A 17,017-nucleotide genomic window follows, 5' to 3' on the forward strand; every position below is an offset into this window, starting at 1 on the left:
ACACCTTGCCAAATCAAGCCTTTTACCATGACACACTCTAGCAAATGTTTCTGCAGACATAATATTGCACTTGGAACCTGTCTCAACTTTGAGCTCTGTGGGTTTGTCCTTTATCTGAACAGTACAAAATACTTCATTCTTTGCCCTTAATTTTACTGCATTAACTGTTTCATGAAGCACTGACACACCATCAACATAAATAATAGAATTGCCACTGTCTAACTGATCAACTTGTTTCTTAAAATGTTCCCTTTTAATAAAAGAATGTGGGCCTTTTGATTTACAAAATCTTTTGAAATTATTCCACTTATTGGATTTGTGGCATTGTTGACCAAAAGCAACAATGTTTTCCCTTTTAGATTCATGATTTCCACCACAATTATGATAGTTGGCAATGAAATTAGGTTGGGGCCCATGCTTTGAGTTTGATGACTCACTCTTATGATTCACTGACACTGTGCAGTTTCTGGAATTTGCTAGAAAGTTCTGGGGTTTACCAGTGAGGGCTACATGGGTTACAGTTACTGCCACATGCTTGGGCCTGTTTCTCTTAATAATGTGTTGCATACTATCAACATGAGCTTTATCACTGCGACTTCTAAAGCTTTTCTCATTTGTAAGCATATTTGTGTGCTTTGCTGTGAGCTTGTATAGCTGACGAATCTCAATGGCCTTATTCAAAGTTAAATCATTGTCACAAAGCAAAATCTTTCTTTTCAGCATCATCTTTTATGCTATGCACAAGCCTGTCCTTTATCAACTCATCTCTTAAGTCACCAAATCTGCACGTTTTAGCTTTATTTCTCAGGTCAGTTATGTTATATATGCTGCAAAAGTTTCACCAGTCTTTTGCTTTCTTGTGCAAAATAAGTGCCTTGCCGTTTTATCATTTGTCTGGGGAGTTACACATCTTTCTAAATTTACATTTCAAGCTCTCAGGGTCCTCCCTTCACTCAGCCAGTACAACAATACGACAGTTATCCCCTTCTCCTGTATAGGCAGCAGGTGCATACAAAAATGAGTGTTCCCTTTCTATAGCTTCTGACCCAGCTAAATTAAGTAGAATAAATGCCTTTGTACAGTTATCTTTATAAGAGAAAATGCAGCCTGTATGAAAATGTTGTACTCTTGCTCTAACACTCTTCAATTCTCAGCAATATTACTGTCAAACACAAGTACACTGGGTTGTCCAAATACATCTGCCATGCCCACAAAGTATGCTCAAACATATTGAAAATATGATGCTTGTAATTATGTACAAACAAACTGTTCTGTGAGCTTGTAACAACATTCAAATGCACAATAAACTCTTCAAAATATTGTACTTTGGGAAATATGCTCTGTAATGGCTGTACTCTGTGAAATATGTCCTGTAATGGCTGTACTTTTGTGAAATAGCTTTACTGTAACACTGCACAAACATGCGAACACTTTATACACTTTTGATAACTCGGATATCTTTGCTTAATACAAAATACAGATTCACAAAGCATGTATTGAAAAATGTGGTTGTTTCCCATTATTTTGTTCCTTTTATGCAATTTAGACTTTATTTCAAACATTTTCTGTAGTAATTCAAATATTTTTTTCAATATCATACATATTGATTTATGCAAATATCATTTAGAATGTTCTGTATGCCTCATTTCATATTTTATGAAAAGAAATACTACTGAGCAAGTTTTAATACCTAAAATTAATTTCTGACCTGTTTTGTGAAGTTTGCACATTTAGGAAAGATCCACTCTTGTATATTCTACCAGCATCTAAACAAGTGCCTTAAGTCATTTTAGCCAAGCCTTTTCTGACTCTGTGCCTCTTCAGTATGCTTCTTCTAACTCCATGGCCTTTTAGATATGCTGCTTCTGACACCATGTACTTTAGACATGCCACTTTTCTAGCACCATGTCACTTGCTCATCTCTAACACATAATAAGAGAAGGCTTGGGGTTTTGTTCAGATGCTTTAATACACAGAAATACATTGGGATGGATAGCAGCATCATTAGATATGAACAAACTAGTTAACAGACAGAGCTTACATACATACATGCTTATGTCTCAACAACTAACTAAAAAATGGCAGTCAGGCTCACACATGCTCAGTATTTATATACTTATGCAAACCCTTGGATAGCTTCTTAAAGGTATATACACACATACTGATCTACACATAGTTCTGACCTGAACATCTGAGAAGTATAAACCAAACAGTTGTGGTTCCCAGCACTGACCCCTGTGGCACCCCGCTGGTAACAGGTCTGCTGATTTATGTGGACTCACCCAGTGCATGTGTCCAGTTTGTGAGCCAGTTGGCAACCCATCTTACAACAAAGGGGTTTACATTCAGTTAGCTAAGTTTATTGGTAATGCCTGAATGTGGAATTGTGTTGAAAGCCTTTACCAAGTCAAAGTATGCTCTGTGCACAGATTTGCCTTCATCAATGGCCTTGGTCACACTTTCAAAGAAATCCACCAGATTTAACAGGCAGGATCTGCCCTTCATGAAACCAAATTAGGTAGGATCCAGAGTTTGGAGGTCACCTATGTCTTTATTTATGAGGTTCATAATCATATGTTCCATGGCCTTACAGATGAGGCTGGTCAGGCTTATGGGTCTGTAATTCTCCGCGTCTGTTGCTAGGCCCACTTTGTGGAGAGGAATAACTGTAGCTGTTCTCAATTCCACAGGAACAAGGCCTGTGGTTAGGCTATGATTGAAAAGGGTACTTAGTGGTGATGCTAGTTCATGTTTAAGCCTGTTTAGAAGACAGCCTGGGATGTCATCTGGTCCCATAAAGGCTGCATTTTTGCCTTGGACAAGACTTTGTGGACCTGCTCTTCAGATATGTAGGGTGGGGTAGGGGGTTGTGCGAAGGTTTGTTGTAAGTTAGGAGGGGATAAGGGAGTGAAATTTTTGCCAAACCTATCTGCTAGCAGGTTTGCTATCTCTGTGGGGTCAGTGTGTGTGATACCACTGACCACTAGTTCTGGACATGCTTGGTTCCTAACCTTTAGGTTATGTACGTAGCTATAAAAGGCCTTATGGTTATCCTTAGCTGTACTTGCTAAGTTTCTCTCAAAGGAGCCCTTGGAGGATTTGACAAGTTGTCTTATTTGCCTGTTGAGGCTGAAGAGGGTCCTTTTCCATTGTTATCACCTTGCGTTTGTTTTCTTGGACAGCAACTTTTTGCATTTATTGTAAAGTTTGTTGATGCTGGCTATCCACCTTGGCAGCATGTTTTTTTTTTCTTGGGGCTCTCTGGCTTTGATTCTTTTTGGTACACCACGTTTATACACTTATGCAAGTGATTGTACAGGGCTTTAGTGTAAGCTTTGATGTAGCTACCACTTCCATCTTGGGGTGGGGCTTGGAATGCATTTATACCTTCACCTAGGAGGGTACAGTTTGCTTTGGTAAAGTTTTTTAGTGTGATTTCACCCTTTGTGAGTTCTGGTGTTAGTGTCAGTTCAAAGGTGACTGATTTGTTGTCAGTTGTAACTATTGAAGGTCCAACAGTTGCAGCAGTGCACCTGTTTGACATGTTGATGAGGACCAGATCTAGAATGTTTGTTCCTCCTGTTGGTGTATGGACAATTTGTTTTATGGCAATTGAATTCACAAAGTCAGTGAACTTTTGTGCTAGCGAGTTACAGCTAGTAACTCCATGGAGTTGTCCAATCTAACTAGATGGGAGGTGAATTTATCTCTAATATAGATAAAACGCCACCTTCTTTGGTTCTCACACATTCATTTTGCAGTCTAAAGGTGTGGAAGGCATTGTAGCCTTGCAGGGCCAGGGTACTCTCTGAGGCCTTGAAACAGGTTTCTGTGACTGCACAGACATCTACAGCTTCTAGTGACAAAAGGGCTTCCAGGGAGTGCAGTTTTTGGTTTAAGCTCCTAGCATTTAGCAGCATGAAGTTTATTTTGTTCTGATTCGTTAATTTCACATCAGTAATGTTGTTTTTGAGACCTTGCCTAAAAAAGGCACTTTAGGGGAGGCAGGAACCTTTGCCAGCAGCCGAAAGCCTAGAATTGCCAAGTGTATCTCTGGGAAAGCAGTGAGGTTTGTCGACCATGGCTTCCCAGGCTGACAGGAACTGGATCACCTTTGAATGACACTAAAAACTAAGCCAATTATTAAAATCAATTATTTTTGTTTATACTGTGGCATCATTCTAGGTGAGGATAGTATGATACTCAAGGCTAGGGAAATGCCTGCCTGGGACACATAGAGCTCAACCATGACTCTTTTCATATAATTCAGTGAGTTATGTCTCAGGTCATTCACACCAACAGGAACTATGAGAGAGTCATAACAGTAGTTGTTGCTGAGAGACCTGAGTGCATGCATGATCTGATGAATCCTGGCACCAGACAGGCAGCTGACCGTGACTTTCTCTTTGTCCAACCTGGTGAATGGGACATCCGCGTGTCTCACTACTGAGTCTCCAATGACAAGCAAACTTGGTTTTTGAGTGTTACACCTTAATGGCTTGGTTAGTGAGACACTGGTGTTGCTATGTGTCATGGGTGCTGTAGGGACTGTGTTAGCTGTAGCAGTCTTGTGTTTTGGAGGTCTCTGGTGTTAACTCATTAACCCCGATTACTGTCTCACAGCGCCTCTGTGCTTACACCCAAGTGCACTGTGAGACGATAGGAATTGCAAGCTGTTACCCCCGAGTACTTTCCCCTGGCGTGACAAATTTCAATGTAGATTTGTAATGTGTGCAGAGTGTAAAACATGCTGAAATCGTAAGTTAACTTGACATTTATCTTAAATACATATGATTTAGTGTGTTTTTACATGCTGCTCACATTAAACTTTTTGAAGAAAATCAGCTTTTAAAACATAGATAAGGCAAGTGGTGGTAGCCAATCGGATTATTCCAATCCAAGCCACCACTTGCATAACACCTCCACCCCAAATCTAAATTGCTTTTGTTCTACCCGAATAAATAGAGGGTCCAGCAGCAGATATTTCCTTTCTTTTTGATGATATTTTCAGCTTAGCAGATTTTACCTGCTGCTGGATCCCTCTATTTATTGATCGCCATTGAAGACCAAGACACCGAGGTTGTTACCAAGAAGTCTTCGTTGATTTTCTTCTGCCCGGGCCAAGAACTGCTTCTTCCTGATCTGATCCTGATCTTATTCTGCTTGTGGTAAGTAAGCTGACATGATGTAGTAATCAAAAGGCAGTACGTTTGATTGTGCCTACTGTGTCGGGAGAGAATGAACTGTGTGTGTGTGTGTGTGTGTGTGTGTGTGTGTGTGTGTGTGTGTGTGTGTGTGTGTGTGTGTGTGTGTGTGTGTGTGTGTGTGTGTGTGTGTGTGTGTGTGTGTGTGTGTGTGTGTGTGTGTGTGTGTGTGTGTGTGTGTGTGTGTGTGTGTGTGACATTAGAAGTGCCTGCGTGTGTGCATGAGAGAGCAAACAGTAAAAGAATGCATGCAGAGTGTGTGTATGACTTTAGAAGTGCCTGTGTGTGTGTATGAGAGAGCGAACAGTAAAGGAATGAATGGCGAGTGTGAGCATGACTTTAGAAGCTCCTGCATGTTTGTATGAGAGAATGAACAGTAAAGGAATGTCTGGAGAGTGTGTGTATGTCTTTAGAAGTGCCTGCATGTGTGTATGAGAGAGTGAACAGTAAAGGAATGCATGGAGAGTGTGTGTATAATTTTAGAAGTGCCTGCATGTGTGTATGAGAGAGTGAACAGTAAAGGAATGCATGGAGAGTATGTGTATGACTTTAGAAGTGCCTGCGTGTGTGTATGAGAGAGTGAACGGTAAGGGAATGATTGAAGAGTGTGTGTATGAATGTAAAATTGCCTGCGTGTGTGTATGAGAGAGCAAACAGTAAAGGAATGCATGAAGAGTGTGTGTATGACTTTAGAAGTGCCTGTGTGTGTGTATGAGAGAGCGAACAGTAAAGGAATGAATGGCGAGTGTGTGCATGACTTTAGAACCTCCTGCATGTATGTATGAGAGAGCGAACAGTAAAGGAATGCATGGAGAGTGTGTGCGTATGACTTTAGAAGTACCTGTGTGTATGAGAGAGCGAACAGTAAAGGAATGCATGGCAAGTGCGTGCATGACTTTAGAAGTGCCTGCGTGTGTGTATGAGAGAGCGAACAGTAAAGGAATGCATGGAGAGTGTGTGTATGACTTTAGAAGTGCCTGCGTGTGTGTATGAGAGAGCAAACAGTAAAAAAATGAATGGAGGGTGTGTGTATGACTTTAGAAGTGCCTGTGTGTGTGTGTATGAGAGAGCGAACAGTAAAGGAATGAATGGCGAGTGTGAGCATGACTTTAGAAGCTCCTGCATGTGTGTATGAGAGAATGAACAGTAAAGGAATGCCTGGAGAGTGTGTGTATGTCTTTAGAAGTGCCTGCATGTGTGTATGAGAGAGTGAACAGTAAAGGAATGCATGGAGAGTGTGTGTATAACTTTAGAAGTGCCTGCATGTGTGTATGAGAGAGTGAACAGTAAAGGAATGCATGGAGAGTGTGTGTATGACTTTAGAAGTGCCTGTGTGTGTGTATATGAGAGAGTGAACAGTAAAGGAATGAATGGAGAGTGTGTGTATGACTTTAGAAGTGTCTGCGTGTGTGTATGAGAGAGCGAACGGTAAAGGAATGCATGGAGAGTGTGTGCATGAATTTAGAAGTGCCTGCGTGTGTGTATGAGAGAGCGAACAGTAAAGGAATGAATGGAGAGTGTGTGTATGACTTTAGAAGTGCCTGCGTGTGTGTGTGTATGAGAGAGTGAACAGTAAAGGAATGAATGGAGAGTGTGTGTATGACTTTAGAAGTGCCTGCATGTATGTATGAGAGAGCGAACAGTAAAGGAATGCATGGAGAGTGTGTGTATGACTTTAGAAGTGCCTGTGTGTGTGTATATGAGAGAGCGAACAGTAAAGGAATGCATGAAGAGTGTGTGTATGTCTTTAGACGTGACTGCGTGTGTGTATGAGAGAGCAAACAGTAAAGGAATGAATGGCGAGTGTGAGCATGACTTTAGAAGCTCCTGCATGTGTGTATGAGAGAGTGAACAGTAAAGGAATGCATGAAGAGTGTGTATGACTTTAGATGTGACTGCATGTGTGTATGAGAGAGCGAACAGTAAAGGAATGAATGGAGAGTGTATGTATGACTGATATAACAATATATGCATACAAACAGGCATTGGGTGTCAGTGTTATTCAACATCACATTCAGACGGGTAATAGTAAAGGCTCACTTGATTCCATCACCACTGTTATAACTGCAGCTGCTAAGCAAAGCAAGATTACCATTTACCAGGATGCAAACTGACAGGTTTTTGACATCCAGTGCAATACATGGAGAAACCTCATTTCTTAGCAGCAGGGTTGAGACAGTTGAACTAGATTCCTCTTCTATTATGGGCAGTTGAGAGAGGACAAATGATAGGAAAATATTAAGGAAAGAGTGACAATAGTCAGAAAAATATGTCTGTCCCTGTGGTAAATAAAAACGTTGAGAGAAGAGCTATAGGAGGGACCTTCATGATTATACATGAATGTCAGTGAACTGACATATGCAAATGGGCTTTTATTAATTCTTGATTCTATGATAAGGAAATGTATCAGACCTTTGAATAGTCTTGGCAGGGAAACAGTTACTGTTTCATGTCTTAATGGTTGTAAATTGAGGGATATTCTTTCAGGGTTACAGAAGTTGCTCATTTGTAATAAAACTTAGGATTCTGTAATTATATATGCAAATAATTTGAAGGAGACTTCTTTATACCACATGTATAATCTAGTCCAGGATATTTCTGAGGTGTATAGATCAAATAACATTAATTTGTGTTTCTCAGAAATTTTACCTTCTCCCTCACTATCAGATTTCTAAAGCATTGTTATTCAGTAACTGGTTGGATAAATATTATATCAACAAAGAATTGTATTTGTACGAATAAGGCAAGATTTCTGTGTGAAAGTGCATTTTTTTGTAAGGATAGGTTTCACTTGAGTTTTCAGTGGGGCAGATTGTTGAGCAAGAAATATTCTGATTTAGTGAAGCATTTTTTGGACTTCAGTCAGGTGCTAAACACAGTAACAATAAAGAATGTAAGAATAGCCTAGCAAAATCTTACTATACAAATTCCAGTAGGCTGAATAAAAAAATTGAACAGATGTGAATTATTTATTAAGGGAAATTAATATGATGCGATTGTTATCACAGAATCATGGAACTGCACAGGCATTGCTTTACTTGGTTACCAAATGTATGATTGTCTGAGAGAAAAGATAAATTGGGGTGGTGGTGTAATGTGTGTTGCACCTTGGATAATTGCTGGAGAACTAGTTGTTAACCATAGTAAGGAAATTTACTTTTAGATTTATTTTTCAATACAGCCTATCCTTATAAAAAAATGCACTTTCACACAGAAATCTTGCCAAGATGTTATAAAAGTCCAAAATCATTCATGTTAGATCAGTATCTTTTGTATTGAGGATATAAATACTTGAAATTTAACAATGTAATTATAGTGGGTGATTTCAACTTTCTTGATATTAATTGGAGTGAAGGGATATCCTTGACTGCTTTAGAAGGAAAAAATGTTGACTTGTGTTCTTTTCTCATTTTGAATCTGCTTAGTGATTTTTACTTCCAGAGTGGATAATATTTTTGACTTATTGTTTACAAGTATGTCATCAGCTAGAATAATTAATATAAAACAGTTATGCCCACTGGCATCTTAGATCATAATGCATTTGAGTTTGTAATACTGACAAGTTTACACTCAAAGCATCACTCTAAATAATTGTTGATACTACATTTTTTTTACTTATGAACAATACAGTTTATTAATTCATTTGATCAATATATAACATGCTATGAAGATATTATTAGTAAGCGGGATGCATTTTGAGTGCATAAATCAGGAAAACATGGATAAGCGTTGACATAGTTATAGCAAGGAGACATGAGAACTACTTACCTCCATGGTAGACTAAATTAAGGAAAATAACAGGAGGAAGTTTAGCATATGGAAAAGGTTTAGGATTGACACAGCAATAAGAGCTCATAATTTAGCTAGTAGAAGACTGAGGATTTCTTTAGTAAATACAGAACACAAGTATGAGGACCATCCTCTGTCCAATGTTTCACTAAAGAAATTCTACCCTTGTGTTAATAAATGTAAAGGTGAAAAAAATGAGGTTGATCCACTTATTGTGAATAATAAGGTACTGCATGATGGAGTAGAACCAGCTGAAGCAAACACTTCTTGGCTTGTGATTCTTTATATTTGACAGATGACCTTGTAGGGTTATTTCTATAAATGACACCCAAGTGTGCCCTAACTTTAGTTTGGACGCTGTCAGAAATTAGTTTGGCCATATAACAAGGGATAGCTTTATAGGCCCAGGTAATTTAGTTACAGTGAACAGTGGACAAAATCTCCAACTACCGGCCTATTAGTTTGAGTTCATTAGTTATCAAGTTTATTTGAGAGATGTTCGTTATCTGCTATGAGCACTGATTTAAAGGGTTGTTTGCTGTATCTGTTCCTGCATGGTTTCCCACAGAACAGATATAATTTTACTAATCTGACCACCTTCTATGAGCCTGTCTCTAAAGCTTTAGATCATGATTTTCTGCAATTATGGTCTTGACAGTGTATCTCATAATGATATCATTAATGTAATGTACAAACAGTATATAAACATATATATCATCTGTTGGGTCTCCAAATGGCTTTGTGAGGAATGCAAATAGCTAGAATTTATAACTATTTTTCTAACCAGGCTGAAGTGATTAGAGAAGACCCACAGGGTTCAGTACTGTATCTTATGTTATTCAATATAGCTGTCTCTTTGCTTCCAAAATCTCCTTCTGGTGGATGGCAAAATATGCTGATATCATGAAATCTGGATGTCTTGTGACAACCCCTAGTGACATAAATAACTTCAGCATGTATTTGAGTAAAGTAGCTCTTTTGGTTAAAACATAATGGGCTAAAATTTAATAAGTACAAATGTGGTATTCTTTAAGTTGGAAAATTAAGTCTGGTTGCCAATGTGAAATTAGGATCCAGAGAATTATTTAACTTGTTTGAATGAGGATGATTTTCTAAACATATGCATACATGTGAACAAATGGGCACTTGTATGCACAAGTGTATTGTGTTCAACAGTAAAATTTTGAGTTAATTACAGCACAGATGGAGTAGTAGATGTGTGCAAGCCTGGGATTTTTGAAAAAGAGCTAAGACAGCCTAGTGACAATAGAACACTTGCTCATAATTTAACTGATGTACCACTACATTTTTAAAGTTTGCAGTCTGAATTACTGCTAAATTTTACATAATTCTATAAGAATTACTACTATATGAATAAAAGAAAAGCTCTTTGAAATGCAAGCTGAACAAGTCCTTCAACACAGTTCAGACCTTGCTAACAAATTAAATCCCTACAAAAATATCTCAGTTGGCTACACTAAAGTGTCTATTGTGTTTATGGTTACAGGTTCATAGTTAGATAGCAGCTAAGGACCACCTAGGCATGCAATCTAACCCATATGTGTCCCTATGTATCATGGGCATTTATTAGGAGAGGATATCTCAAGGAAGTTTCTACAAGTTGTGTGTCAGGGTCTGTCACTTTGGATATTACTGTTTGCCTCTATCTTTTATAAATTTGGGGGATAAACCCAGGGTTAATTTCTGCTTCACATGGGTTGAAGCATGTTCCAGAGAAGCGGTAGTCTATTTATACCCCAATCAATGTATAAGTCTTTAGAATGGGTATTTGTGATGTGTGTTCCACTTGTTGGATATGCCTGGATAGTTATGTACTAAAGGGGGCATTGTACTCGAGAGGTCTGAAGAATGTTGAATACAGTGGAACATTGAATTCCTTGGACCTATATGCCTTATCTTTGTTTGTGCATTGCAAAACATAGAATGATTTACTCACTGGTGTAGAAATGTGATGGTTAAGGCTAGATTAGTGTCTGTGTTTGCCCCCAAGTCCCTGACTACTGAGCCAACTCTTGGGGATGTTCATGGGTTCATAGGTAGGTACTAGGCTATCGGCCCAAGGGCCTATGTAAGCCTAGCCAACAAAGTTCCCTGGCTTACGCCACCCAAGAAAGTTATTTTCCTGTGCCACTGTTGAGCAGAGAGACAGAAATTATCCCTGGGGTGTATTTCCTATTTCCTATCCACTCATCAAGATTTTTCTTGAAGAGTGCTAATGAAGAACTTTGCTTGACATAGATGAGTAGTTCCAGAGTATGGGAAGTCTCTGGGACAGGAATCTATCCCTCCAGCATGTCCTGTTTATTGTGTTGACAAGGTTTAGGTCCCTAGAGTGTGTAGCTTGGCGGGATTGGGATTTCTTTAGGTGTAGCATGTCCAACAGCTCTGGGTTTGACATAGCTTTATATGTTAGGCAGAGATCACCTCAGAGTAGGCGATATGCTACAGAGTGAAGCTGGAGTTTTTTGAGATGGTCAGTGTAGGGCATTTGTTTGAGGCCAGTAATCCTCTTTGTGAGGTACTTCTGTGGCCTTTCCAGCTGCTGCAGAATGGAAGATATGCTATGTCAATTACCAGAAAGTAGTAACACAGTTTCACAGGTCGAAATCAAACAGAAACGGCTGTGGTGTCAATATGACAGTTACAAGGGCTGGATAACTTCCTGGGCGATACTGTTATGTATTTCTTGCCATTTAATGTTAGTCCCTGGCTCACATGCCAGTTATTTGTCTGTGTTATCCCTTTATGGAGAACATTTGTGGCAGTGGTCCTATGGGATTTGACTTATGGTACTTTGAAGATGGAGAGGCTCAAGTTCATTATCATGTTTGACCAGCCATAACATTTAAAGTATGCAAACACCTTTAGTCCCTATCTGTATAATAGTTGGTCAAACTTAACTAAAAGGTACAGTATACAAAGGAAACATGATCTATTACTTCCTTTATTTCCTGCCATTACTTGTTTCTGCTAGCCATTTCTGTTTGATTTCGACCTGTGAAACTGTGTTACTACTTTCTGGTAATTGACATAGCATATCTTCCATTACCTATTTAGGCAACTAATTCTAGCAAAATTCCCTAGAATCATTTTTTTATAGATGTCTCCTGACTTACTTGCTGACTATTTCAAGCATGGAGCAACCATATGTTTAGGCTTTTTTCTTGGCTTTGTCTGTCATTTGTGGAATTTATCTGGGAGGAAGGGCTCAATATCTGAATGTTATTCTATTTTACTGAATTCTCAGGTTTTCTTCTTTGTGATGATAATGAGTCTGTGCTACATAACAGCTGCACAAGGTAATATAATGAATGACTATGTTATGTGCAGCAATTATCACCTGTGTCTGAGCATACATAACTTTGCACGTCATTATCACAGTGCAGTTACAATATAGCACTGAATCATTATCACTTTTCAGGCAAAACTGTCAGCAGCTGTCACTGTAATTCACATAACTACAAGTTGTTATCACATTGATGAATGCACAAGTCAGATTTGGCTTTTTATCCACTTGAAGTCATTGTAATCCACCACCACCACCACCACCACCACCACTTTCTGTCATTTGTAAAATGTCAAGAAATGTAACAAATGTGGGTGTATGTGGAAGAATATATTTTACATTGTTTACTTTTTGTTGAGTTACTGATTATAGTTATGTTCTTATTTTACGTGTTTACTTATAAGGCAATGACAATATCCAAGGTCATTTGTTGTCTTTATTTATTTGAGACTATCCTGCACTGTTGTGGTAAAATATTTCCTGTGCATTTTGAAGTGTGAACTCATTTTGTTGAGTTACTGATTATAGTCTTGTTTTTATGTTACATTTAAACCTATCTTTGTGGGTGATATATTTGAGGCATATTTCAGCTGTTAGAGTACTGAAGGGTCATATGGGGACTGATTTTCCACATGTTTGGGTGTTCCTCATAAAAATGGACTGAAGTTGCTAAGTAACAGACATTTCTGCTTTAGATTTCATATTCCTTAGAGAATTGCATAGTAACAGAAATCCTGTTCTACCAATTTTTAAGTGCATGACAGCATTATTTATAGTCTGGCCCTATTTGCTAAAGGACACATGTAAATGGAAAAGGCAGAGGTAAGGCAGACTGCTGGCATTGCATGCAATCGAGAGTCATTGCCGCTGCCAGCAGTCTGAGTGGGTAACCAGCACAGGTATGGGACACTTTAGATGCCCATCAGCTGAAGCCCCACTGTCCTTGGCATATTAGTGGAGTGGCGGTCCTTACCCTGCTTTTTCTCTTTACATGTGCCCTTTCTGTGCCCCCTTGTCAGTTACCGACCAAGCGCTTATGCGCCAAGGCCAGGAAGGTTTCTCTTCACTCATTGTGTGTCATCTGGTGTTGTCAAGGGTAGTAGGTATGTATCACTGCATTGTCATCACCGGTTATGTACCTTATCAACAGAATAATGCCACTGTGGATAAGAGTGAAGATTTGGATGAGCTAACCAGGTAATGCATATGATATACTTATATATGTAGTCTTGCAATACATCTGTCAAACATCAGTAGTAATCGGTTTGCATTTTCTTTCCTGTGCAGATTCATCCACCTTCTGACACTGACATGGCTTCACAAGCAGGAGAATGACAAGTGAGAGTGTGGGTATGTGGCCATTCCTACATTCACTGGGCTGCCAGCCATGCCTCTGTATGTGAAAACCACTACAAACTGAGCTTCCCCACATCTGGTGTGATAGTATACTGGATTGCAAGAAGAGGTATGCATTGGAGTGGAGTACTGCAGTTGTTAGAAGAGAAGTGATCCATCTACCCTGAGCCCGACATTCTTGTGCTGCACATTGAAGGGAATGATGTCATCAGTCAACCACTCAGAAGGCTATGGTTTCAAATCAGAGCAATTTTTGAACACCTGCAGTCGTGGTGGCCACATTGTCATTTTGTGTGGTCTGACATAATTCATTGGCAGATATGGAAAACAGCAAATAGTCAAAGGACAGCGTACAAGGCCAGATGTTTACAGAACGGGTTCATGCATGGCTTGATGCACAGGGTTGGTGGATCTACAATCTGCCATGACAGCATCACCGCAGAAGATGCTCACCTTTTCAGAAGGGATGGCATTCACCTAACTGAGGAGGGCATTGTGTTGTTCTTGACTGACCTCCACAATGGCATGATGGCATCTATGCATGATATATTGGCAACATGCAGCTAGTGAGAATGAATGGACAACAGCCATGACCAAGGAGGACCAGTATGGTAAGTAAAACTATTGTTAGATTTATGAACATCATTGTCACTACTTAAAATACAGGAAAAGATGTGCTAGAGAACTTGTGCACATGCTGAGTAACACTTCATTTTCAGATTGTAAAATAACTATCTGTATGCTGTGCACAGGTACAAATAACCATTTGCTTATGAATTGTGTTGTGTAAAATATATTTTTCTGAGTTTGACAAATAACTGTGGTAGGAAGCTGGTAAAGATGCTGAGAAAGAACAACTGTTTCAGGAGAGTGCTATCACGTGCAGTTGAATATGTCAGTAATCATACTGCAATACTTTTTTTTCTTCTGCGTTTATCAGGCATGTGTAGAGTTTAGATGACAGGAAGGGCTTAGTAATACAGAACTTGATCCCTTAGGTCCATTGCTGAATGGACACATGTAAAGAGAAAAGGCATACGTAAGGCAGACTGCTGACACTGAAGGAGGTCATGAGACTCTAGTAGTATCAGCAGTCTGAGTGGGTAGCCAACACAGCTATCAAACAGATGAGATGGCCTTGCCTGCTACTGAAGTTCCATGCCTGTCCTGGGTTCATTAGTGGAGTGGTGGTCCTTCCTTTGCTTTTTCTCTTTACATGTACCCATTCAGCAGTATGTTGGCTACACCAAGACTGTGTATATTTACAATCATATGTTTGCATGGTAAAACAACTGCTTCTGAATGTTGTACACATGTACAGATATCAGTTTTGTTAGCACTCAGGTTATGGAAATTATGATTTTATTCATATTTTGAGAAATAACTTTGTAAGGGAGCATGTCAGTGTGCCAAGTAATACCTCATTTTGAAGACAGTATTGATAGTTACACATGGTAAAAGAATTGTGCCTGCATGTTGTGCACATGTGCAGATATCAATGTTTGTTTCGGACTTAGGTTACGGAAATTATAATTTTTTTTCATATTTTGGTAAATAACTTTGCAAAGGAACATCTGAATGTGCCAAGTAATGCCTCATTTTGAAGACAGTATTGCTCGTTCCAACCCGGTAAAATAATTGTGCCTGTATGTTGTACACATGTGCAGATATCAAAGTTTGTTTCGGACTTAGGTTATGGAAATTATGATTTTTTTCATATTTTGATAAATAACTTTGCAAAGGAGCATCTGAATGTGTTAAGTAATACATAATTTTGAAGACAGTATTGCTGGTTCCAACATGGTAAAAGAATTGTGCCTGTATGTTGTACACCTGTGCAGATATCAAAGTTTGTTTTGGATTTAGGTTATGGAAATTATGATGCTTTTCATATTTTGGTAAATAACTTTGCAAGGGAGCATCTGAATGTGCCAAGTAATACCTCATTTTGAAGACAGTATTGCTCGTTCCAACATGGTAAATTAATTGTGCCTGTATGTTGTACACATGTGCAGATATCAAAGTTTGTTTTGGACTTAGGTTATGGAAATTATTTTTTTCATATTTTGGTAAATAACTTTGCAAGGTAGCATCTGGATGTGCTAAGTAATACCTCATTTTGAAGACAGCATTGATAGTTCCAACATGGTAAAGGAATGGTGCCTGTATGTTGTACACATGTGCAGATATCAAAGTTTGTTTCAGACTTAGGTCATGGAAATTATGATTCTTTTCATATTTTGGTAAATAACTTTGCAAGGTAGCATCTGAATGTGCCAAGTAATACCTCATTTTGAAGACAGTATTGCTGGTTCCAACATGGTAAAAGAACTGTGCCTGTATGTTGTACACATAAGCAGATATCAAAGTTTGTTTCGGACATAGGTTATGGAAATTATGTTTTTTTCATATTTTGTTAAATAACTTAGCAAGGGAGCATGTCAGTGTGCCAAGTAATACCTCATTTTGAAGACAGTGTTACTACTTACAACATGGTAGAATAACTGTGTCTGTGCTCTGTACACATGTACAGATATTACAGCTTGTTTAGTCTTGTATGATTATGAAAATTATACATTTCCAATACGTCTCATTATTATGCCCGTATCTTTGCAAGGGTGCATGGTGATCACACAAATGAAGCATCATTTTAAAGCTGACATTCAGACACACAACTTATATACTGATATGTAGGCTCTGTCTGTTACAGGTGATGAAATATTATGCTTTATTTAGTTATCAATTATGAGAAATATCATATTAATCATACTTTTGTGACTGTCTCCATAAAGGAGCATCACACAGTAATGGTTAATGTATCATTTTAAAGCTGGCATTCATACTAACAAATTAAATATGAATTGCATGGGTCTACATGGTACATTGACCATGATATTGTGCTTTGCCTTTCCAAAAAGGTAAAAAATATGCACAATATCAACATTCCTTACCAAATATTTAATGACTTTGATATGCACTATCAGCATTTATACTGTTGGAAAGGTCGCTGTCTGCTGAACAACTTTAACGTTTAGATTTTTAGTCTAGCTCTTATAGTTAAAGGGTTATGAACATTTGTTTTCTGTATGGTATTAGAAATGGATTTTCTGAAAATGAGCTCAGGCTGCACTATTGTTCCTATGGTGGAAATAAGCTGGCAGCATTTTCTGAGCTGCTCTGGAGGGAATGAGTTAAAGTAAGTTTTTCAAGAGAACCTCCATGTATGTGGATATACTTGTTTGATGCGTACTTAGTGTATGAGTAGTGGCACTATGTGAAGTTGTAGTGTTGGGTGAGTTGACAACCTTCCCAGTGTTACTGTTTTGAGTGTGAGAGAGAGAATAGATTCTAGATTCTTGGT

The 17,017-nt window shown here is 38.6% G+C and overlaps 1 long non-coding RNA gene across 1 annotated transcript; it reads right to left on the reverse strand.

Moving 5' to 3' along the window:
• Positions 1–15,547: 15,547 nt before the first annotated feature.
• LOC122800205 lies at positions 15,548–15,994 on the reverse strand. Its single transcript, XR_006364558.1, has 2 exons — positions 15,944–15,994; positions 15,548–15,598 (listed from the first exon to the last, which is right to left on the reverse strand). It is a non-coding gene; the product is annotated as an uncharacterized LOC122800205 (long non-coding RNA).
• Between the last annotated feature and the right edge of the window lie 1,023 nt (positions 15,995–17,017).

Source organism: Protopterus annectens, chromosome 4.part0 (assembly GCF_019279795.1).
Source record: "Protopterus annectens isolate FY-2018-M chromosome 4.part0, PAN1.0, whole genome shotgun sequence".
NCBI lineage: Eukaryota > Metazoa > Chordata > Ceratodontiformes > Protopteridae > Protopterus > Protopterus annectens.